Consider the following 9,501-nt stretch of genomic DNA (forward strand, 5'->3'; position numbering starts at 1 on the left):
GATAATTAGAGTAAAGTCCAAAAAGATTTGATTTAATTTGAAACTCAATTTCAAATTGTTAATCACAGTCTTCATATTCGTTTGCTAGTGTTGGACAAACATCGCTTTTTGAGATGAGGGACAATTCTTGTGTACAAAAGGTTTTCTTACAATGAAAAACTAGAGAGCAAATGTTTTCTGTGAAGAGAAAGCTGTCCCACAGCAGTGAACGTGCGAAAAACGCTCGTAATTTGGATTTTCTTAAAACTGTAACTGAAATAGTTATTTTATCCTGACACCATTTAAGAAAACGCATTCTCATAAACTCAATCTTGTGATAAGCTATCATTCATTCCCATCCTCTTTCCGTTTGTTGTATTACATTCTAAACAGGGAAGCGACAGTGCGTTCTGTAATCTCACGCTATGACACGCGTATGGTACATGTCTGTTTCAGTATTCTAACAGAAAAAGTGTCTGTGGGTATGTGTCGCGCGTTTACAAAACTTATTTGCATTCCCTCAAATCAGCTCAAATACGTTCAACAACTTAATTCGCTAAATTTTGTTGTTGAATTGCCAACTACGTTAACCGTTCATAGCTTCTTAAAATAACTGGTTTGAAACGTTTTCAGTTTTATAAACGCTGTCTGTACTAAATTCTGTGCTCTACTAGACAGAAAACTTGCACATTTACAAATATTCAGTCCTACATGAATGAATAAAATACATGCAGGATATTATACAGGCGATACGCGTGCCTGTGCGTGTATTCAAACGGTTATTGTCTTTCGCCGCAAGCTAGAAACTGCTGCATACGTTATATTACAAGTAGTGTAGTAAATGTTAGATTTCACATGAACAATCTCCGCGTTTCGTATTCACAAAAGGAAAGCTTTGCTCGTCACTGCTTGCTAATGCATTGAATTGAATACATCACTATAAGTTCAGTTAGCTGAATATCGATTTGACCGACATTTTTCGAAAATTGGTTAAATACTGGCTATTATAAGCTACAAAACTAGAAGGAATTAATGAACATTGGAACCAAACTTGAACTTTAAACCCGATTCGCAATTTATGAGTTGTCTTTTAATAACCAGAGGATCTTAAAAAAATATTTTTTAACCGGCTAATTCTTATATGAATTTTGGATTAAATTCGATCCTTTTCCATAAAAAACTTTGAATTCAATCTTTGTCCGCATTTTCGTAATCCCGAGGCCAAAGAGGTATTGAAGGGTTTAATTGATCAAAAGTAATAGTTAAAATTCGCTGAGTAAACGGTGTTTGTCTACCTGTCGGCTAAATAAAAGCATTCTTACCCGCATTACTAAATAGTCCCTCTCCCAGCCTTTTTGCACTTTGCGTTTATTATCACAAATTATTGCCAGAAAATAAGTATATTTCTGTTTTGAGCAGTAGTAAACTGGAGATAATTTTGCTGCGTAAGCTCCGTTGAATTCCCCAGTTGCCTTGGCAAAAAAGAAAATTTATTATTTTCACTCGAGCTTTATTTACACACAAAGTGGGTGTTGTTCGTTATCTTATTTTTTACCATTGTAAATTTCTGCTCCACTTTCAACAATATTTTGCTGTTTTGGAAACACGTCTTCTGCAAAGGTAAGATAGCTTTTTATTAAAATGCAAACATTCAATGCATTCTAGGTGTTGCTCTTTGAAACGATACCTTATGATACGTTTTTAGGAGTCGCCAAAACGAAGTTGAGTCACCGCAAGTTTAGTTTACCCGTAAGGTCCTTTTTTCCTTTTGTACTCTTTTCTAAAGCTACGAAGCTAATTTTCCATTTTTACCCTCAGTCTTAGTCAACAGTATTTTGTACATCATTGGACGTCAATGAAATTACAGCGGGTATGGATTTTGAAATTCATTGTATAAGGCTGTAAATTAGAACAACCAACTTGATATTACCTACTCGCATTTTGAAACCCGAACAATTAGACCAGATTATTTCCAACAACAAATTGCTATCGGGGACGGTTGGTCCATAACTCCACAACCCTTGTCATGCGGATTGGATAGTTGTTCTGAAAATATCCATTACCGTATTTAGTTTTAAACCTAATTCCTTTATTTTCAATGGCAGTTAATTAGTTCAGTTTCCTTAATCTTCATTTCATTCGATCATCATTGTTGCAATCTCCATTTTGTTCATGTTCGAGACAGGAAACTCTATTCACGTTTGTAAATAAATCTAACTTCCTTTTCTTCTGCGTGATCACCTTATGATTTCTTTTAACTTCCTTTTAACTTTTATTGTATAACCTTATTTCATTCTGTTAGCAAACTGCTTTTCAAAAGTAAGCTCAGAAAGAAAAGTAGTCATTCGCGTCGCGAATACGCAATTTCAGAAGTAAATTTCTAAATCAATCTTGAAAAGTTAGCAATCGCACCCCAATTGCCTAATCTGGCTAAAAGTAATCAATCGTGGTTCAATTGACCAAAGATACATTTCAGCAGTACAACACTGCGCAGTCAGCAACTGACTCAGGAAAAACTCCCCTACATATCGACGCTTTCTGGGAGGAAGCAACCATCACGCCACCCCTTTCGTGGGAGAAATGGACACAACAATGGAAACTCGTATTGTTTGCAAAAGAAGGGATACAATTAGAAATTCTTCTCAACGGACCACCCACAGGAGTCACATAACCCTCGGAAACCGTGTATGAGAAACCAGCAGAACACCACACTCAGGCAGCCGATTAGAGTAGAAAGATTTGCAATCAACAACTAAAGGCGACGTGGCAAATTAGATGCAAAGGAATTGACGAAATCGGCTTTTTTGTGTGGCCATAAACCTTGAGACATTTGCCATCAAAAGGCAACTTCACTTCTATATCTCTGCATTGGAACAGAAGTCCGCAGGATCTTCAAAAGCAAACACCCGCATCTCATCATTGAAAAAGAGCCGATGAAAGAGCTTTGGCGCGTAATGGAGAAATCTTTCATAAAAATCCAAAACATAACTTATGACCGCATTGTCTTTTTCTCATCAAAGCGGCAAAAGAAATCTGTGGAGCGTTTTTATGGACGAATCATTGCACAATCGGAAAATTGGAGTTTGGGGGACGAGGAAACAACACTAATACGTAATACTTTCAATTTAAATGTGTTGGACTTCGGAACAAAAAAGAACTCAAAGAAACGGTGTCACCAACAAAAGCGCTAGAAAAATCGATTCATATGGAGATGGGAGCCCAGAACCAACAAAAAATTAAATTAAAATCTCATTACGAATGCTCAATCAGTGAACATAGTCATTAACGTCCAAGTTCGTAATCGCACCACAAACTACCAACAACAAAGACCTGATTTCACTCGCTACCCAACTGTTGCCCGAATCTATCTATACATTAGCACCTGGGCAAACTGGACAACGTTGGACCCACAACCAGCGCTAAGCATGTCCCACAAAATGGAAGGAATGTAACAACTGCGAAATCTTTAACCATTTTGCTAAAAAGAGTCGAAAACCTAAGAAATTTCAAGCTCAAATGTCACAGCCTCAAACAAGCGTCAATCAGATTGACGCAGCAACTTACAAAAGTGGTGACGAAGAATCAATCAACTACATGACCAGTTACCGAGAACTGTAGGAGCAAATTTATGATTCAAACTTCAACAGCGATTCTGACAACTATGTCGCAGCTATCTCCAGTGATTTCTTAAGACTACCCCAACAGCCCGATGGATTGTTTCTGCAGGTGAGAAAGACCTCAAAACATTTTCAAACGAACCGATAAAGGTCCTCGGCAAGATTGCAGCCACAGTTGTCTACAACGACTGGATGTGTGAGAATGCTGGCCTTATAGCAGCAGAGGATGGCCACAGTAGGAAGAGACCTTTTCAGTAGTCTAGGCTTGGCAATAGTACGACAAGCAAAATGGGGTAAATGCTTTTTACAATATTGAAAACGCTACTTGAAAAGTAAAACAGGCTATTACGTCGCAATTTCCAGATCTGGTTTCAGGAATTGTTCTATCAAAGACACATGTCGTTAAATCGAAGTTTCATCAAAAGTTTTCAGCAGAGCTCCGAAAAGGTAGTGGCGTTCCCATTAATTTACAATCTAGAGTTACTGCAGAATTAGACCGACTACAAATTGAAGGACACATTGAAAAGTTATCTAGTTGTGCTGACGAAAATTTCATTTCACCAGTAGTAATTACAGAAAAGAAAGATCAATCTCTGAAGTTCGCAGTAGATTCCAAAGTCCTCAACAAATCAATTCATAAAAATAAATATCAAATGCCCATATAAGAAATGTTAAGAGGTTCAGTTTCACAACATCTCACAAACATACAAAACGGTCAACGAGCATATTTTTCAGCTATAGATCTTAAATATGCATACAGTCATTTATAACTACATAAAGACAATGCAAAACATTGTAAGTTTAATATCATTTGGGTGGTGAATCTACAGGTACTTATAGATTTGAAACCGGATTTCACGTCCTCACTGACATGCCAAATGAATTTCGAAAAGCAGTGGACTGCACAATTGTAGGTCTTCAAAACACATATTGTTTCTTATACGATATCGTAACAGTTGGTGCCTGATCAGAATCCGAGCACATTAATTACGTTATCAATTGCATCAAAAACTTAAATGAAGATAATTTGCGCATCAATCTTCAAAAATGTCACTTTGTTAAAACTGAAATCGAACGGCTTTGTTATAAATTTACTCAAACAGCTATTTCGTCACTCGAAAGCAAAACTGCAGCTATCCTAACAGTACCACCAACTAAACTTAAACGTCTAAGATCATTCCTTGGATCAGTACACTACATTAGTAAATTTATAAGTAAATCTAGCCCAACATTGTCACCTCCTCAGATCACTATTAAAAAGTCTGCTAAATATGGACTGAGTCACATGCTAAACACTTAAATATAATTAAAAATAAAATAGCACAAAGTAATGAAAATTGCTACTATATTCCCAAACTAGATGTGCGAGTAAAATGCGGCGCTTCACGTTCAGGACTTGGTGCAGCACTCGAACAAAACACTCCAGACGGATGGAAACCTATCGCATTCGCATTACATTTTCTCAATCCCACAGAAGAAAGATACAGCGTAAAAGAATTGGAACTGTTGGGAGTTGTCTGGTCAATCCATTATTTCAAAAATTTCCTCTACGGTAGAGATTTTACAGTAATTACAGACCACAGAGCGTTACTATCATTACTTAAATAATATCGTTCTAATAAATCATTCAATAGTCGGGCTCTCCGGATCGATTGATTGACTAATTCCTTACAATTTTGCCATAAAACACATACCAGGAGCAAAACTGGTTTTTGTGGTCTACATATCTAGAAATCCTTTAGCGAAAGCAAAGTAAATTTTATCATGAATCACGATGGAAATTTTCTGGTTTCAACTATATCCAATATCCGGGATTCCTTCAAACACTTATTGGAACATAAATAATTAGCATTGCATAAATTACATAGCATTTTACAGACAATTTTCCCAAATTCAAAACCGATCAAGCCATTTGCAACGCAAATACCCATATCAAACTGCAGAAAACTACAATTAAAGAAAGTTAATTGCATCGCATTTGCCACACTCTAATACTTCAAAGTCAATTGCCTCGCAATTTACACTATCACATAAACTCAATAGTCCCAACTGGAAGACGGCAATTGCGTCGCAAATGCCCTCCTCACATTCTAAACCACAATTTGCACTAAATACTCTGCCATTAAATAAATCAAATTCCACTAACAAATTCGCTGCAAATACTTTGCAGGAGTCAGACAGTAAAGAATGTGAACAATCTGAACAATTAAGTCCAATAAGCCCCATATTTGATATCAAATCAACTTATCCACATAAATTCTCCAAATTTGGTGCGGAACTGAAAAATTCCATCTATAAATACCGAGCACCCAAAAATACTTCGCTTTCTGCCCAAAATTCTTTCACAAACAAGTTCACCGATATTAACACTGTTGTCTCTACCTCAAAAATGCCTCGAGGAGAATCTTCCAAATCACACCAACAAAAGCCCGGGTAACCTTCTCAGGTAATTCCACTACGAATACGACACCAGGCACCAACAACTCGTCCAAAAAGGAAACAACTTCCTCTACAATTGCATTTGACACAGCAGACGACCTCAGAATCTTAGAAACGATTAATACAGTTTTCAGCAAAAAAACTGTTGGCTATCCTGACGGAGAAGGATGCTATCCTGGAAGAATTGAAGGATTGTGTTCTCAGAAACGAGGAGGGAAGGCTGAAGGACATCAGTCTTCATACACATTCATCCTAGCGTGACTTGAATTTAAAGCAGGGGTGCATGTGTATAGAGGAGTGAATAGCAATCACAAAAGCAATAAAGGATGCCGTGTTGGAAGATATCCATTCAATCCACCCAGGGAGTCTCGCTATGCTGTCGCTCGCTGAGATTATATGGTGACCATATTCTCATCGCGACATAATAGCAATAGCTAGTGAGTGCGAAGCTTGTACGGATTTTGGTAGAACTTAAAACCAGTGATTCCGCATAGCAAATAGTCACCATTACCTAATTTTATTCAACCGAATGACGAATAGCAAATAGATTTTGACGGTCCTATCACTAAAGAAGAAGGATTAGAACAATATTTCTTAACCGGCGATGATAGATTCTCCACATATCCTACAATAGAAATAGTAAATAATGCTTCCAGCACAAATGTAAATGATATAGCACTTTCAAACGAAAAATTTAATTTACAACATGCATTACATGCAATTATTCACAAATTAAGAATAGCTAAACAAAAACAGTTAGTATAAAAACATTTAAGGCACATTTCGGTAGAAAGTCCAATACACCACCATCTAAAATAGCAACTAAATCAAATAGTAAAAATCCTAATTGTAACAAAATAATTAAATATTATTTATACGAAGATGCAATCCCTGGCCGAACATACTTAACGGACGAGCAGTGGGCCGAAGCTCTGCTAATGCCCGAGCCCACGAACAGCAACGAAATATAGAAGATTAGGAAACTAGATTAATGTGGTCAGAGGGCATTTCACGAGCCATTCCTTGTAGCGAAAGAAGCGTCCAAGTCAAAACAGCTCGCTAGATACATGCTGCAAACAGACAGAAGAAACATTTGGCTGGACTGTACGTGGTTTTGGCACCGGTAAGTGCTGTCGGCAAAAAAACTCCATCAACAAGCGTGATCAAAGTGCCTAACAAACCAGAAGTGAGGTTACGCAACTCAGATCTTGCGAAATTAGTGACTGAGTGTGAAAGAGATACTAATCTGGCTCAATACGCGGAGAGGAGGCCACCAAAAAGAAATGATAAAACGCTTGAACAAAAGATTTCAAATCATAAAAAGGATCTCCTCAGAAAGGATCTTGGCAGCAAGAAAATAAAACGCTTCAAAAAACGGTCTGATGTTGTCAAGGTTATTTCCTCGGGTCGATCTTGCATTTCAACAGCAAGTAACGCGGCGAGGACCCTCAAAATGCGTATTCCTAAACGAAACCCGAAATATGAGGAAGCCTTTAAAAACAGACCTGATCTCACACAAATACTGCATTTTAGCCCAATCGCAGCTCCACCGACTCAAACATCTTCGTCAGGACCATGCGCGCCGCAATTAACCCCTGATTTAAGAAAAAGAAACGCACACTGCAAAACAGAGACCTCTGATTTAGTTTTAAACCTAATTCCTTTATTTTCAATGGCAGTTAATTAGTTCAGTTTCCTTAATCTTCATTTCATTCGATCATCATTGTTGCAATCTCCATTTTGTTCATGTTCGAGGCAGGAAACTCTATTCACGTTTGTAAATAAATCTAACTTCCTTTTCTTCTGAGTGATCACCTTATGATTTCTTTTAACTTCCTTTTAATTTTTATTGTATAACCTTATTTCATTCTGTTAGCAAACTGCTTTTCAAAAGTAAGCTATGAAAGAAAAGTAGTCATTCGCGTAGCGAATACGCAATTTCAGAAGTAAATTTCAGAAGTAAATCGCACCTCAATTGCCTTATCTGACTAAAAGTAATCAATCGTGGTTCAATTGACCAAAGATGCAGTTCAGCAGTACAATAAGGCGCAGTCAGCAACTGACTCAAGAAAAATTCCCCTACATATCGACGCTTTCAGGGAGAAAGCAACCATCACGCCACCCCTTTCGTGGGAGAAATGGACACAACAATGAAAACTCGTAATATTTGCGAAAGAAGGGATACAATCAGAAATTCTTCTCAACGGACCACCCACAGGAGTCACATACCCCTCCGAAACCTTGTATGAGGAACCAGTAGAACACCACACTCAGGCAGCCGATTACAATAGAAAGATTTGCAATCAACAGCTAAAGATGACGTGGCAAAACGGATGCAAAAGGATTGACGAAATGCGCATTTTTGTGTGGCGATAAACCTTGGGACATTTGCGACCAAAAGGCAACTTCACTTCTGTATCTCTGCATTGGAACAGAAGGCTGCAGGATCTTCAAAAGCAAACACCCGCATTTCCTCATTGAAAAGAAGCCGATGAAAGAGCTTTGGCGCGTAATGGAGGAATCCTTCATAAAAACCCGAAACATATCATATGACCGCTGTTTTTTTCTCATCAAAACAGCAAAAAGAGAATCTGTGGCGCGTAGCTATGATCGACTCATTGACCAATGGGAAAATAGGAGTTTGGGGGACGAGGAAACAACACTAATACGTGATACTTTCATTTTGAATATGTTGGACTTCGAAACAAAAAAAGAACTTCTCAAAGAAGCGGTGTCACCAACAAAAGCGCTAGAAAAATCGAATCATATGGAGATAGGCGCCCAGAACCAACAAAAGATTGGTCTAAATGTCAATACGAATGCTAAATCAGTGAACATAGTCAATAACTTCCAAGGTCCTAATCGCACCACAAACTACCAACAACAAAGACCTGATTTCACTCGCTACCCAACTGTTCCCCGAAATTGTCCATACACTAGCAACTGCGCACACTGTGGACAACGTTTGACCCACAACCATCGCTAAGCATGTCCCGCAAAATGAAAGAAGTATTACAACTGTGGAATCTGAAACCACTTTGCTAAAAAATGTCGAAAACCTAAGAAATAGCAAGCTCAAATTTCACAGCCTAAACAAACAAACCTCAATCAACTAACAAAAAAGATGACGAAGAATCCATAAACTACATGACCAGTTGCCGAGAACTGTACGAGCCAGTATATGATTCAAACTACGACAGGGATTCTGACAACTATGTCGCAGCTATCTCCAGTGATTTCTAAAGACTACCCCAACAACCCGATGCATTGTTTCTGCAGGTGAGAAAGACCTCAAAACATTTTCAAACGAACCGATCAAGGTCCTCGGCAAGATTGCAGCCACAGCTGTCTACAACGATTGGATGTGTGAGAATGCTTGCCTTATAGCAGTAGAGGATGGCAACAAAATCATCATAGGAAGAGACCTTTTCAGTAGTCTTGGCTTGGCAATTGTACAACAACAAGC

General features: G+C 38.0%; 1 protein-coding gene across 1 annotated transcript in view; it reads left to right on the forward strand.

Moving 5' to 3' along the window:
* Positions 1 to 753: 753 nt before the first annotated feature.
* LOC142336945 (uncharacterized) overlaps positions 754 to 9,501 on the forward strand; it is a 72,586-nt gene continuing 63,838 nt past the window's right edge. The window contains exon 1 of the mRNA XM_075385937.1: positions 754 to 1,599. The gene's annotated coding sequence lies outside the window, so the exon portion shown is untranslated. The remainder of the gene's footprint in view (positions 1,600 to 9,501) is intronic.

Source organism: Convolutriloba macropyga, chromosome 3, assembly GCF_964194025.1.
Source record: "Convolutriloba macropyga chromosome 3, txConMacr16.3, whole genome shotgun sequence".
Taxonomy (NCBI): Eukaryota; Metazoa; Xenacoelomorpha; order Acoela; family Convolutidae; genus Convolutriloba; species Convolutriloba macropyga.